This window comes from Schistocerca serialis, chromosome 2 (assembly GCF_023864345.2).
Source record: "Schistocerca serialis cubense isolate TAMUIC-IGC-003099 chromosome 2, iqSchSeri2.2, whole genome shotgun sequence".
In the NCBI taxonomy this organism is placed as follows: domain Eukaryota; kingdom Metazoa; phylum Arthropoda; class Insecta; order Orthoptera; family Acrididae; genus Schistocerca; species Schistocerca serialis.
The window spans coordinates 363,884,728-363,900,102 of record NC_064639.1 but is presented as its reverse complement, the minus strand read 5'-3'; the positions used below and the strand labels follow the sequence as shown (position 1 = coordinate 363,900,102).

The 15,375-nt window shown below is 45.1% G+C and overlaps 1 protein-coding gene and 1 pseudogene across 1 annotated transcript in view; both read right to left on the bottom strand.

The window, feature by feature from the left end:
* LOC126455987 (rap1 GTPase-activating protein 1-like) overlaps nucleotides 1-15,375 on the bottom strand; it is an 891,623-nt gene that overhangs the window by 652,469 nt on the left and 223,779 nt on the right. The window lies entirely within an intron of this gene.
* LOC126459593 (5S ribosomal RNA) lies at nucleotides 8,440-8,557 on the bottom strand (annotated as a pseudogene).

The window sequence follows — 15,375 nt, the reverse complement described above, 5'->3', positions numbered from 1 at the left end:
CTACATGGAGTTTATTCAGATGGAGCGAATATTGTCGTGGACGTTGTGTTGTTGACTAAAGCTCTTATCTGTGTATCCCAAGAACAAAGGCGTGAATTGCGCGTCTGGTTCTCAAATAAGAGGAAACACACAGTGCCGTAATTAGTCTTATCGCTGAAAAAGGCACCGCTAGAGCTCGGTCATGTAATGTTCCAGTGGTCGCTGTTTCCGCTCATACGAAGAAAAATACAACTTTTTTTGGTACGCTTTCGAAGTGAAGTACCACGTAATTGAAATAATGTCTCCACGGATGACACCCTCGAGTGCTGAGGTCGCACTTTCTATTGTGCGATTTTCTGCTCCGCCATCTCCATCGTTCTTCTCCATTGAGTCTCACTCTTACGTGTTCTTCTGTTGCTCTTGTGATTTATGTCGGGTACTTCCTTTTTCTCAGTCGTTATCCCGATACCAGCTTCGCATCTTACAACTCTTGTTTGCATAGCGTTCGCTGATGATAAATATTTATGATTTTCCTTGCATCGCTGTACTCATAGTGCACGTGCATCAGCAAATCGTAGAAATTCCTCCTGCTTCAGGATTTTACGTCTCAGACGACCCCTGTCACGAAAATACATATCTCTGTAGAGGCAACGATTCACATCTCTATGTTCCGTCGACTAGAGACCATGTGAGTGAAACACTGACGAGAAACATATGCCCTTTATATCGCCAAATGTTTCATATACCTTAACATTCGAAAATGACAGAAAAATGTTAAAACTGAATCTTTGTTGAAAGTTGTTGGCGCAAGAGAGGACAATCATATTTTACAGTCTTCGAATGTGTTTGACCCATTCATTACGTTGACTGGAGAGGAAATGATAGATGAAGTCAACATTACTTTTATAATGATTTCTCAACAGAAAACATTCACGATTGTGGCCAGGTCCCAATTATTTCAACTCAGTGACAGCTAAAGCTTATGTAATGTGGGGAGAAAAAGTATGTTGCGCATATAGCAACCCTTCCTACAGGTGCCCTATGGGACTACATAGGTTTTAGTTCAATGACCCGAAAACAAGATACTGTGCACGGTTACGGCTAGAATGAGTAAGTGCTTCCAATCTCCGTTACTGTTAAAGTAAAGATTGCGAGGGAATTTTGGTCAGTAGACAAAAATGTTAGATAAAGTACTTGGAATCCCCTACGTTAGATCATTTAAAGAATCCACCTCAAGATGTCAGTAAACACTGTATGTTGGTGTTTTCAAATAAAACAGTCTGCTTGTGCACTGAAGCAAACGGAAGAAAGAGGCTCGTATGTGAAATGTTATCGTCAACGTTTTTCGATAACTCTCAACAGCCATTCATGCTATGCAAACTGTTTCGGTGAAAAAAGCGTATACTTCTGCTGTAAGACCTCTGTGTTGTTGATCCTAAACAACTCTGTGATGGGTTATAGAGCTGTAGGTGCGGAATTTACCACACTTCCGTAGGTGCTGCAATACGGAGCAGGAGTTCCTAGTAAGTCAATAAATAGCCACTTGTCGCTTATCGGCTTAATTCTGTGTTCGCAGAAGAAGTGGTACATTCACTCGCCTTCTGCAAACAGACTTATTTCGTCACTGATATCGATACAGGCGCAGAAACATGTTCGCACGGGCATCGTTATTTTCTTTTTCCCAGGGTACAGATCACTACTCTGTAGCTTGCTGTACGGACGACTGTTAACTTTTGCTTCACCCCTAATGACACAGACAAACATGGAACCACTAATTTTCTTTCTTTCCATTATTCAATAACATCCATCGGACAGCAACATCTACGTTCAGAGAACCACCCGATAAAATTGCCTATGAATATAACTCATCTCAGGAATTCCAGAGAAAGTTTACAGATCACTAAACTGAAATAGTACACTTTTCTTGGAACATTGCTTGGCTTCCTCGCAAATATGCTTTATCGTCGGTAGTGGGGTGTGGAGTTACTCACTTCTGGACATAAAAAGGTATGGATTAATAGTAAATAACTAGCCGATAAGTCTTTTTCAAGCTCACCCGTTTTTTATTGTTTATATTTTCTTTGTGAAAATATTCTCCATTATGACCACCTTTTCCGCTCAACGATACAGAGTAAAACTTTACGTTTGGATTTTTTTCGTTTGTTTCATCTGAGTCACTTTAGCATATGACAATTTCTCTGGGAAAAACTGATGACTAAATGATCGCACTTAACTCTCAACGATCACTAAATAAAATTTACAAAAGAAGATAATAAAAGTAATAACAATAATAACCAATCTAATCCTTCCACTGAGGTAAGATGTGTATTAGGTATTACACTTGGAATAAAATGGTGCAACCCGTGAGAATGAAACATATCTCGAACGCCTTCGTTCAGCTGATGAAATTTTCACTCTTTGTCTCTAGTGAAAATAAACTTCAACAACTAAGGGAAGAACCTAATAGAGGAAGTTTGGAAGTAGGCCTGGAAATCAATCAGTACGAGGCTAAAATAATGTATGATCAACATATCGATAACAAATAGTACAAAGTAACAATGAAGCCATTAAACTAGATGCCTAGATTTGGTAATCTAACTGGATTAACACAAAAAGGATGAAAACACGAGAAAGAATGGGTTCAAATAGTTTCAAAGTAAACAGAGTTTTCAGAACTACGGTACCGATCTTACACTAAACAATCAATGAATATTACCGAGTTTTTAGCGTGACACGGATTTTAATGCGAAAACTATTCAAGAACTAATGGCTGCTGGGAGATTAAAAGAGAGCTAGTTAGTTGATTGGTTAGTTACATGTTCCATAGATCAACTAAACATTTTTTATCGAAATAATGCAGAACGAGTCAATTTACAGGATATGTGAACATTATTAATTTTTTTACCAGATCATGTTCCGGTCCTACTTACGCAAGTACACTTTAAAACTATACTTTCCTTACAGGCTACCAGTTTTTAAGAAAAATTCGTCTGCACAGCAGCAGGAGATGTCCAGAATATGTGATTTTAGCTTAGTTTCCATATGTGCTTTGCAACCAGTCAGACACTTTATGTTATTGGGCAAGTGCTCAAAAATTTTTGTTGGTGCCCGTTGAACTCATTTATGACTGAATGGGTAATAAAAGCCATATTTTCTTACAGTGCTGTAGGTATCGACATCACTATTCTTCTCAAACTGTAATCGACTGTTTATGAAGACTTTCATCAGAGAATTTATAAATAGTGAATATGCATTTAAACTTCCTAGCACTTTGAAGAGGAACTTACAAGATAATTCCGAGTAAACGCCACGTCTTATTCTTACTGTTCGGTTTTATGCAATGAATCCATTCTTTCTAAATGATGAGTTAGCCAGAAAATTATTTCATATACAATTGCAGACTGGAAAAATGGAAAATGTATTAAGAGACTGATTTTTTGTTTTGTTTCCAAGACTAGTAGTTATAGGAAGAGCATGCTCAGAATTACTGTATGAGGCAAGAAAACAAACAAACTGGATTAGGGAAGAGACTGGAGTTGAAGACGTAATTATGACTCCAATGAAAAACAAATGGAGGTGCGCCGGATATGTTGCCGGATGACTGTATGATAAATGGACGAATACATTCACTGGAATCCAAGAAATAAAACTGAGACAACGTCCACGTGGAGGATAGGTGGATGATGTTAGACGTCAGAAAACCTGTAGGAGCAATAATGATACTAGAGAGCGTAATACGCGGCTACGTCTAGGGAGGTCTCCGTCTTGTGGATCTCAAATACCTAGGAACGATTATCTTAAGCAACAGGGTAGCGAAAAGAGCGAACCGAGACGCAGAGACGAAATGTGGTGTGCAATGAGAACGCTGTTGTGCCTCCGATAAAATCCATCTGGTGGAGAGCACCATGATATATTTTTCAATGGACTGAGAAAGCACAGGGAAGTTGAGTGACTGTTCTCACCAAAGGCTCCGGCAGCTCTCCTCAGGTGGTGCCACGTCGTAGCTCAGGATGAAGAAAAAACACACGAGCACTAATGATTCGGGTCGCCATTCATCACACGCTAAGCTCACTGCTAGTACACTGGTCGGGCTAGGGTTACGGAGCGGAGGAGACGCGCACAGCACGAGGTGTTTTCACGGCCGCCGTAACTGCTGACTGACGGCTTGCGGGAGCTGGGAGGCGGCGGCTAGCGCCACTGCCGTACCTTCAAGGAAACGCCGCTGACGTCTCTGCGGAAACAACACGCGTTGCGACACGGGACCGCAGGGCAAACGCTACGCAACGCCACTCTACAGCACGCTGATGCCGTCTCCGGAGCGCCAACACTCACTCAGGTCCCCACCTGAACGTGAGTAACGTAACGAAACGCTGATCCAATCGTCAGCATGACTCTCTAGCAAATTCGGTAACGCTTAGTCACACGTGATTCTATGGCTTTACGTTACTTTTTCGTCCTTACATTAAACGAAATACACCACCACATATTAAAACCGCAACACCAGAAAGAACAACGGATAGCTTAATTTTACTTACTGTGCGTCAACAGTACATTAGGAAGGGTGCATCATAAATTTGTAGGTAATTTGCGCCGCCGCCCCCCCCCCCCTCCCAAATATAGGATGCGTTATTAATTACATGAAACTGCCACTTCTGACATCTAGTTTTAACCCGACTGGGCATCAAATCGAACTGCACTTAAATTACATATTCGATTAAATCATTTCCCGCTGCATCAGTCATCAATGGAGTGGTGGCAAGACAATCTCTCGGCAAAGCATCACCAGACGTTTTCAGTGGGTGCAATATGTGGAGAAAAGGCTTGCCAGAGCAACACCTTCCGTATCGAAGCAGATCAGGACAGAATGGGCAACATGGGGTCCCACGTTATTTTGTCAGAAGATAACGTCGTCTCAAACATGAGACACTAGCACCGGACTTAGTACGTCAGAAACGCAACGGTTGCTGTCCATATTATCGAAAATGCGAAGCAGAGATGATAACGCCAAGGCGTTAGGTGTCGGGCCCACATGACGATGGCGGATGCAATCCGGCAACGTACGTTTCTTCGAAGCCTCGGTAGACGGTCATGTGCGTTATGATTCTGTACGCTGAAAAGGATTAGCCAGAAAACACGAGGTGTAACGATCTTGTGACCATCGTTATCGCTAAAGACACCACTGTTGTTGCGCCATTCTCTGTTGCTCAAGGGGAGCCGCAACAAAGGTTGCCTAACTGGATGCTCATAGTGGTCCAGATATCAGCGTCGATACTTGTCTTAATGCAAGCAAATCTATTTCCTGAGTCAAGGTACGTGACGTGGCTGTACGATTCTGCACGCCAAGCAATGTCTGGCCTCTCTGGCGCTAGTCACGCGGGGCCGTTGTGATCCTGATACCATAGATTTCATATTCGCACGCAATGATGGGATACATAGCAATGCGAGCAATAATACAATGGAACGGTGGACTCCAGTGTCCACAGTCCCACGATGCTGTCGCTGTCGAATTTCGACAGGTGCTATTAAATGGCTCTGAGCACTATGGGACTCAACATCTATGGTCATCAGTCCTCTAGAACTTAGAACTACGTAAACCTAACTAACCTAAGGACAGCACACAACACCCAGCCATCACGAGGCAGAGAAAATCCCTGACCCCGCCGGGAATCGAACCCGGGAGCCCGGGCGTGGGAAGCGAGAACGCTACCGCACGACCACGAGATGCGGGCACACGTGTGATATTAGCAGATCTCTCTTTTTGTATGAGGCATAACTCTATCTTCCCACAGACTCCCAAACTTCAATTTCTTATGAGAAACCTACTGTCCAATCTTCCCATATGTACAGAATATGTATGAAGTTGCTCTTACCTATTTTATGTGGTTGAGCTGAAATGCTAACTATCTGCATATCCAAACGTGTAGTGTACTTCATGTCAATTTGAGTTTTGTCGCATCCTGCCTTCAAGGTTTTGCAATATTAATGGGCAGCAGTAGACTCTGTGTGGCAACAGCCTTGTCGCAGTGGTAACTCCAGTGCCCGTCAGGTCACCGAAGTTAAGTATTGTAGTGCTTGGCTACGATTTCTATTGGTGACCGTCCGGTCCGCCGAGCGTTGTAGGTAAGCGGGGTGTACTTAGCCGCTGTGAGGTCACTTGACGAGATACTTGACTGAGAAATAGCGGCTCCGACCAACGAGAACTGACAACGGCCGATAGAGCGGTGTGCTAACCACATGTCCGTCCATGGCTGCATCCGGTGACGCCAACGTCTGAGCACGACACGGTGATCGGTCGATGGCTCTGGGCCTTCCCGAGAACTGTTCGGAACTATTTTAGTTTAGTAGACCCTATATGTTAAAGCAATGTTAAGACACAGCTACGTGTCTCGAGAGTCACTCTTTCAACGTATGTCTTAAGTAGGCTGTTTAGGTTTTTATGTTGGTAACGCCATGTAGCGCTCTACATGAAAATCACTGACTGTGCTGTGTGAGGGCTGTGGTTGGTTTGCTTTGTTGGAGTAATATTCGCCATTGCAGTGTTGGGCAGTTGCCTGTCAGCAGCGCGTAGCGCTGCGCAGTTGGAGGTGAGCCGCCAGCAGTGGTGGATGTGGGGAGAGAAATGGCGGAATTTTGAGAGCGGATGATCTGGACGTGTGTTCATCAGAGACAGTACATTTGTAAGACTGGATGTTATGAACTGCTATATATATATATTATGACTTTTGAGTACTATTAAGATAAATACATTGTTTGTTCTCTATCAAAATCTTTCATTTGCTAACTATGCCTATCAGTAGTTAGTGCTTTCAGTAGTTGGAATATTTTATTTAGCTGGCAGTAGTGGCGCTCGCTGTAATGCAGTAGTTCGAGTAATGAAGATTTTTGTGAGGTAAGTGATTTGTGAAAGGTATAGGTTAATGTTAGTCAGGGCCATTCTTTTGTAGGGATTATTGAAAGTCAGATTGCGTTGCGCTAAAAATATTGTGTGTCAGTTTAGTGTTGATCAGAACAGGTAAAGAGCGAAATGTCTGAGTACGTTCAGTTTTTCTCAGCTGTTTGAAAATCAAATAATGTAAGAGGTTTATCAGCACAGTAATTCACTAATTTTTCTAAGGGGACGTTTCAGTCTGCTTAGATTTAAATCACGAATCAGGCGTAATGGAACGTCGGAATAAAATGAATAAATTCGGACAAAAAAAAAATCTCTCATCGTTGTTTGTAGCCTCTGCCTGGCATCCCTTCTGATCCAATCCATCGCATTACCACTTGTTCACTGCCTCTTCTAGAGCAGCGTCACTCACTATTTACGCTTGAAGTCACAGCAGCTGATTTACAGTACAATGTTTCGGCTAGCGACCACAAATTTATCTACACTACATGAACTGTGTAGTGCATGCTGAAAAAGTATGACTGACTTTCAACCATTACCTTGGGTTCATATAGTTGGTAACACTGAAACACATTTTCAGTACAAAGACTATGATAAATCAAACAGACATATTGTATAGACATCACTACATTTCGATACAAATTAATTTTGTTCCTTGTAAAATATTAGTCAGTTCATTGAGCGCTATATCTGCAACGCCTATATGGCATTTAGAATGGAATGTATGTATGTGCGTTTTATGGGCGCCCAGCGGCGATGTTATCGGCATAGAATGGAATGCAGCGTCTAGATGAGTGTACAGTTACACTATAGCTGGTATATCAGAAGAATATTTACTGAATTCGTTATGTTGCCACATTCTTACCATGTAAGTGGTGTTTTGTATAACAAAATCCTGTGGCGTAAGCCAAAGCATGTTATACACTGAGGTGACAATAGACATGGGACACCTACTAATATCGTGCTGGACCCTCTTTTATCCGGCATAGTGCCGCAACTCGACGTGGCACGGACTCAACAAGCCTTCGGATGGCCCCTTCATATATACTGAGCCACTCCGAAAGTGTTGCCGGTGTAGGATTTTTGCGCAAATTGACCTCTCGATTGTGTCTCATAAATGTTGATAGGTTTCTTGTCGGGATACCTGGGTGGTCTAAGCATTCACTGCAATTGTCTGAAATGTTCTTCAAACCAATCGCGAACAGTTGTGGCCCAGTGACATAGCGCGTTGTCATCCTTAAAAATTCCATCGCTGTTGGAAACCTGGGAGTCCACGATGGCTGCAAATGGTCTCCAAGTAGCCGACCGTAACCATTGCCATTCATAAGTTCTGTTCGACCAGAGGATCCAGTCCACTCCATGTAAACACAGCACTCCGTCTTCAGGCCACAAGTGGCCCATCGGGACCATCCGACCGCCGTGTCATCCTCAATAAGGATGCGGATAGGAGGGGCGTGTGGTCAGTACACCGCTCTCCCGGTCGTTACGATGGTTTTCTTTGACCAGAGCCGCTACTATTCGGTCGAGTAGCTCCTCAATTGGCATCACGGGGCTGAGTGCACCCCGAAAAGTGGCAACAGCGCATGGCGGTCCGGATGGTCACCCATCCAAGTGCCGGCCACGCCCGACAGCGCTTAACTTCGGTGATCTGACGGGAACCGGTGTATCCACGGCGGCAAGGCCGTTGCCATGTAAACACATCCCACACCGTTATGGAAACACCACCAGGTTGCATAGTGCCTAGTAGACAGCTTGGGTCCAAGGCTTCGTGGGGTTGGCGCAACACTCGAACCCTGCCGTCAGCTCCTACCAACTGAAATTGTGACGCATTTGACAAGTCCACGTTTTTTCCAGTCGTCTAGGGTCAGTCACGAGCCCAGGAGAGGCGCTGCAAGTTATGTCGTGTTGTTTGCAAAGGCACTCGATCGGTCGTCTGATGCCATAGTTCATTAACGCCGAATTTCGCAGCACTGTCCTAATGGATAGTTTCGTTGCACGTCCCACATTGTTATGTGCGCTTATTTCACGCAGCGTTGTTTGTTTGTTAGCACTGACAAGTTCACGCATACGCGGCTGCTCTCGGTCCGTAACTGAAGGCAGTCCGCCACTGCATTGTCCGTGGTGAGAGATAACGCATAAAACTTGATATTCTCGGCACTCTCTTGACACTGTGGAGCTCGGAATATTGAATGCCCTAACGATTTCCTAAATGGAACGTCCCATGCGTCTAGTATTCCGCGTTCAAACTCTGTTAGTTACCGTCTCGCGGCCATTATCACGTCGGAAACCTTTTCGCGTAAATCACCTGCGTACAAATGGCAGGTCCACCAATGCACTGTCCTTTTATACCTTGTGTGGGCGATAATACAGCCATCTGCACATGCGCCTATGGCTATCCCATGACTTGTCAGTTCAATGGATTGTGAACGATACTGAAGCGCCAAAGAAACTGGTATAGGCATGAGTATTCAAATACAGAGATATGTAAACAGGCAGAATACGGCGCTGCGGTCGGCAACGCCTGTATAAGACAACAAGTGTCTGGCGCAGTTATTAGATCGGTGACTGCTGCTACGATGGCAGGTTATCAAGATTTAACTGAGTTTGAACGTGGTGCTACTATCGGCGCACGAACGATGGGACACAAAGCATCTCTGAGGTAGCGATGATGAAGTGGTAATTTTCCCGTACGAACATTTCACGACTGTACCGTGAATATCAGGAATCCGATAAAACATCAAATCTCCGACATCGCTGCGGGCAGAAAAAGATCTTGCAGGGACGGGACCAACGACGACTGAAGAGAAACGTTCAGCGTGGCTGGAGTGCAACAATTCCGCTAATACCTGTAGAGCCAATGCTAGACCATAAGCAAGTGTAAGCGTGCGAACCACATAACAAAACATCACCGATATTGGCTTTCGCACTAGACAACCTCATGAACCCATGGACCCTACATGTCAGCAGGGGACTGTTGAAGCTGGTGGAGGCTCTGTAATGGTGTGGGGAGTGGGCAGTTGTATGGGGCTCCTGGTATGTCTAGACACGACTCTGACAGGTGACAAGTACGTAAGAATCCTGTCTGATCACCTGCATTCATTCATGTCCATTGTACATCCTGACGCACTTGGGCAATTCCAGTAGGACAATGCGATACGCTACTCGTCGTGAATTGGTACAGAGTGGCTACAGGAACACTCTTCTGAGTTTAAAAACTTCCGCTGGCCACCATCCTCCCCAGACATAAACATTATTGAGCATATCTGAGATGTCTTGCAACGTGCTGTTCAGAAGAGATCTCCACACCCTCGTGTGGACAGCCCTGTAGGATTCATGGTGTCAGTTCCCTCCAGCACTACATCAGATATTAGTCGAGTCCATGCCACGTCGTGTTACAGCACTTCTGCGTGCTCGATATTAGGCAGGTGTACCAGGTTCTTTGGCTCTTCAGTGTAATGTGACGGAGTGCGATCTAGATGAGACATTACAGGCGAAGTTTTAGAAGGTCTGACAAGAAGAAGGTTCGAGATGATAGTACACAACTCATCAGAGAATAAGTTCTGTTAGAGGTAACTGTAGAGGGTAAATACCCTGCAGAAGAATAGCAAGAATAGCATCCTCCCGAATGATAGAGCTGAGCGTTGTTTTAATACTGCCCTGCTACCTCCATGAAATGGCTGTACGCGACCAAGAATGAAGCGTTTCACATGTAATTACTCATAACGTAAAATAAAATGTGAAAATAATAAAACGAAAGGATGTCGACGGCGAAATTTCTTAAGTGAAGTGAAAGCATCATGTAACTGTCAAACGTTTGGCAAGATGACAGGCTGAGTTTGGAAGGAGAGAAAAGCAGCTATCAGTGTGAAAATTTTGGTATGAATTGTTTGAATCTGTCATTTCTAACATGAGAACTATATTGTTGCAAAAAGGCGAAACACGTAGGGAAAATGAACATCATATTGCAGCAAGAGAAGGGCGTTTGAATTTATATGAGGAATTACGAACACGTTGGAAGATTGGTGGGTTCAATTAATGAAACAGTTTTAAACCTAAAAATAATTAGGTAGAGGCACTTTAGTAAGCTTTAATGTATTATTGTATTTCATTGCTTCAAAGGGGATAGGACGGTTGCTTATGTACTTCATGAGGCATATGGAAACAAACCAGCAGTTTACAAGAATATCCTAAATGATATATTTCTAAAAGTTTCCCGTTCCCCAGAAAATAATTTGTGTTTGACGCAAGGCTATGTGTCACGTGTTCGAACTTGAAAGGGAGATCCTAAAAACGATTTGTCTGCTCAGTCTTTCTTGCGCCCGCCTTTCAAACACGAGTGCGGTGAGCCTGGCTTTGGACAATGCGTGTACGCTTTAGCCGCGTCAAAGCGAGAGACGAAACTTTATACGTGAGCGCAGGGAGCAGCGGACCCATTATGACGCGCGGCAGCGACAAAAATTATTGTCCACGTCGTTTTTCAGCAGCCGTGCTGGTTCAGCAGCTCCGCCGCAGTGCGCATGCGCCACCGTGGTGCGCAATAAAAACGGCTGCAGCGTCCACAGTGAAAAAGGCTGCCTTTCGGGCGGCCCTGTCGGCTGCTGGCGAAACTACTGTGCGGCTCCCACACGGCTCCGGTTGCCCGGGCGTCCTGTGCTCGCGGGGCTTCGTTCGGCATGTGATTCGGTCTAGAAAGGCGGCTGCTTCCTCTCTGCAACTGTGGGGCCTCCAGCGCGATGACGCTGACGCGTCCTAAGTACTGGGTTCGAATCCTGAAGGTGAAAGTGTTTCATTTCCCAGTATTTGTCCGGCTACCGGGAGGTGCTAAGAGGAACCATGCTATGAACCCGTGTTCATGATTAAATCCGAAATCTCTCCACTAAGTGACAGTGTGTGACACCAGGTCCTTTTTTTCCTTTTCTTTCTTATATTAATCTTCCCGATTTCATCCATTCGGCTACTGCTGCTACAATGGCAGGTTATCAAGATTTATGTGAGTTTGAACGTGGTGTTATAGTCGGCGCACGAGCGATGGGACACAGGATCTCCGAGGTAGCGATGAAGTGGGGATTTTCCCGAAAGACCATTTGACGAGTGTACCGTGAATATCAGGAATCCGGTAAAACCTCAAATCTCCGGCATCGCTGCGGCCGGAAAAAAATCCTTCACGAACGGGACCAACGACGACTGAAGAGAATTGTTCAACGAGACAAAGTGCAATCCTTCCGTCGATTTCAATGCCGGGCCGCCAACAAGTGTCAGTGTGGTGTCACCGCCAGACACCACACTTGCTAGGTGGTAGCCTTTAAATCGGCCGCGGTCCGTAGTATACGTCGGACCCGTGTGTCGCCACTATCAGTGATTGCAGACCGATCGCCGCCACACGGCAGGTCTGGAGAGACTTCCTAGCACTCGCCCCAGTTGTACAACCGACTTTGCTAGAGATGGTTCACTGACAAAATACGCTCTCATTTGCCGAGACGATAGTTAGCATAGCCTTCAGCTACGTCATTTCCTACGACCTAGCAAGGCGCCATGTTCAGTTACTATTGATATTGTAAATAATGTACAGACAAGAGCTACGTTCAACATTCATGGATTAAAGTTAAGTATTCCACCATCTGCGTCCGTTTTTCTAAGTTCTAATTTCGTTGTCCTGTTCCAGACCTCACGCCAGCCTGCGTGAGCTTAAACGCGTGCCTTTCGGCTTCCTCTAAACTTCGTGGGTTGGCTCTCCTGCCAATCCACAACAGTCAGCGTGCTAACCATTCAACGAAACATCATGGATATGGGATTTTGGGGCGGAAGGCCCATTCGTGTACCGTCGATGACTGTACGACACGAAACTTTACGCCTCGCCTGGGCCCGTCAACACCGACATTGGACTGTTGATGACTGGAAACACGTTGCCTGATCGGACGAGTCTCGTTTCAAATTGAATCTAGCGGATGGACGTGTACGGGTACGGGGACAACCACATGAATTCATGGGCAGCAGGGGTGTGTTCAAGCTGGCGGAGGCTCTGTAATGGTATGGCGCGTGTGCAGTTGGAGTGATATGGGACCCCTGATACGTCTAGATACGACTCTGATACCTCGTACGTGCGTAAGCATCTTTTCTGATGACCTGAATCCATTCATGTCCATTGTGCATTCTGAGGGAGTTGGGGTTTCCAGCAAGACAATTCGACCCACCCGTACGTCCATAATTCCTACAATGTGGCTCCAGGAACACTGTTCTGACTTTCAACATTTCCTCTGGTCTCCAAACTCCCCATCCATGAACATTATTGAGCACATTGGGATCCCTTGCAACGTGCTGTTGAGAAGCGATTTCCGTCCCCTCGTACTCTTACGGATTTATGGACAGCACTGCAGGGTTCATGGTGTCAGTTCTCTGCAGCACTATTTCAGACATTAGTCGAGTCCATGCCCCGTCGTGTTGCGGCACTACTACGTGCTAGCAGGGGTCCCACACGATATTCCGCAGGTGTAGGACTGACTCTGATGTCGAGGTATCGTTATGTGCGGGACTCCACACATCCGGCCAACAGTACGACTGTTGTGTGAGTGCCAGCAGTCAGCAGTCGCCGTGGCGCGGCTCGCAGAAAGCGCGCGCGGCATGCAAATGGCGTGCCGGAGCGAGGGGGCGACCCCCGCACAGTAACCGGAGCCTCGCCGCGGGTGGACACCGGACTGCCGGCTGCAACTGGAGACGCGCCGGGTTTGATTTACTGGCCAGTAATAGCGCCTAAATGCCGCCTCATTAGGGCGGCTGGCGCACGGCCGACGGCTCAGGGGGGCTTCACGCGCCGTTGCAAGCCGCCGCCTACAGCGTGCAGTATTGACTTTGTACTCCCTGCCGTGTGTTGCACTGAGCCAGATGGTTGCGATAGGTAGGAGGTAGGGAAGTGGTAAGGTGTCGGGAATAGTTTTGACCAGGCTGGGTATTAGGACAAAGTTTGTTTAGTCTTCTAACAAAAAAATGTTCAAATTTGTGTCAAATCTTCCGGGACTTAACTGCTAAGGTCATCAGTCCCTAAGCTTACACACTACTTGACCTAAATTATCCCAAGGACAAACACACACACCCATGTCCGAGGCAGGACTCGAACCTCCGCTGGGACCAGCCGCACAGTCCATGACTGTAGTGCCTTGGACCGCTCGGCTAATCCCGCGCGGCAGTCTTCTAACAAAGATATAACTTTATATATGCAGGGTGTACATAAAGTCCGGGAACACTTTCAATTGTTTATTGCACAAGAACTAAACATTGTACAGATGTCATACATATTGCATTTTGAAGAGAAACTCTGAAAATTTTTTTTACTAACATTCGACATGCGAATCATGAGTGATCCGGCAAACGTCAATACGGTAATCGAATTCTTGCCATACCCGTCCCAGCATGGCATCTTCGACTGTGGCAATCGCTTCTCGTATTCTCTCCCGCAGCTCTGAAGCATCACGTGATAGAGGCGGTACATACACCAGATCTTTAAATTACATTAAATGATGCGAGGTTGAAAGCTATATTTCCCAGTGGCTCGAAAGTCAAAAAACCTCCTGAAAACAAGTAACTGTTTACTTTTGCCAGTTTCTTCTTATATTCGTTGGCTACTGTGACAATAAATGTTAATTTTTGAAAAAATTTAAAATTATGTTCCAAAGTGGAACCACCCCTTAAAACAACAGTGTGTTTACTTTTTTACATGTTTGCAGGAATATGAAATTAAAGTTAAATAGTTGTAATGCAACGCAAAGAGTAGAAGAAAAATGACATTAAAAAATTTAGAAAAAAATGTGTGATCGCTTCAGTATCGATTAATGCGTAAGTTCAATTCCTAATAATAATCAATTAATCATGCCCTCATGCAGGCCGGCCGCGGTGGTCTCGCGGTTCTAGGTGCGCAGTCCGGAACCGTGCGACTGCTACGGTCGCAGGTTCGAATCCTGCCTCGGGCATGGATGTGTGTGATGTCCTTAGGTTAGTTAGGTTTAAGTAGTTCTAAGTTCAAGGGGACTGATGACCACAGCAGTTGAGTCCCATAGTGCTCAGAGCCATTTGAGCCAGCCCTCATGCAGCATTTAAACATAAGTAAAATTACTTAAATTAAAAGGAAGGTCAGCGTTGGCCGTAATATTGATGTTTTATTGATAGCAGAATCAATTTTCGATCACATAGTGATCATCTCCAGTGCTGTACAAATTAAACTCAGACACTAGTATCAAGTTATCAATAACCAAAACTGAGAAGCGATCACTATGTGATCGAAAATTGATTCTGCTATCAATAAAACATCAATATTACGGCCAACGCTGACCTTCCTTTTAATTTAACATATATGGTCGTTGTGCACACAACACTCCATGGAGTCGCCAATCAGTAAAATTATTGTCATCAACCAATTAATCACGCGCTCACGCATACAACACAACAACACTTCGTTGGCAAGTGCAGTGTCACAACTTCGGAATTGCTGAGGGTGGTAGCGCTCTGTAACAACAAAC